At 49.1% G+C, this 1,012-nt stretch overlaps 1 pseudogene; it reads left to right on the plus strand.

Annotated features, from left to right (window-relative positions):
• Nucleotides 1–380: 380 nt before the first annotated feature.
• On the plus strand, nucleotides 381–498 carry LOC126254201 (5S ribosomal RNA; annotated as a pseudogene).
• Nucleotides 499–1,012: the final 514 nt, after the last annotated feature.

Genomic DNA, 1,012 nt, shown 5'->3' on the forward strand with positions numbered 1-1,012 from the left:
CCATGCCCTTTCAAAGGAACCATCCCGGCATTTGGGGAAATCACGGAAAGCAGGATGGCCGGACGCGGGTTTGAACCGTCGTCCTCCCGAATGTGAGTCCAGTGTGCTAACCACTGCGCCACCTCGCTCGGTCGGCACTGTTGACAGTGGTACGTCCGTCGGATGGGGACGTTAAGCTCGGCTCCCGTAGTGCCATTCGAGAGGAGAAGGCTATGTGGCCATCATCCCACTCATGTGTGACACCACGCTGCGCAAACGCCTGTTACATACTGCGGCCGTTTTCTAAGCCACCTCTTTAAAACAGATGATAAGAGAGACGTCAATAACTAACCATCTGTTTCACTGCTGATATTTTTTCAAAATTTTTGAGAAGGTGTTCTGCCAACGGCCTTGCCGCAGTGGTAACGCCGGTTCCCGTCAGATCACCGAAATTAAGCGCTGTCGGGCTGGACTAGCACTTGGATGGGTGATCATCTGGTCTGCCGAGCGCTGTTGGCAAGCGGGGTGCACTCAGCCCTTGTGAGGCAAAATGAGGAGCTACTTGATTGAGAAGTGGCGGCTCCGGTCTCGTAAAGTGACCACATGCGCCTCCATATCCGCATCCCGTGACGCCTGTGGGTTGAGGATGACCAGGCGGCCGGTCGGTGTCGTTGGGCCTTCCAAGGCCTGTTCGGACGGAAGTATTCCAGAACAATATACTATCCTCAACAAATCATAGTTTGGGTTTAAGAAGAATTGCTCTACTGAGAATGCCATTTACATGTTCACTCACTAGATTTTGCAACCATTAAATAATAAATTAGCGCCGATTAGTATTTTCTGCGATCTAACTCAGTCACGTGATTTTGTGAATCACAACAGTATCCTAAATAAATTGAAGTTTTATGGGGTTGCTTGTATAGCCAACCAATGGATAACATTTTATCTAACCATTGTAAGTAGGCTGTTTAGGTTTTTTTTATTGGTAACGCCGCGTAGCGCTCTGTATGAAAATCACTGGCTGTGCTGTGTG

This window comes from Schistocerca nitens, chromosome 4 (genome assembly GCF_023898315.1).
Source record: "Schistocerca nitens isolate TAMUIC-IGC-003100 chromosome 4, iqSchNite1.1, whole genome shotgun sequence".
NCBI lineage: Eukaryota > Metazoa > Arthropoda > Insecta > Orthoptera > Acrididae > Schistocerca > Schistocerca nitens.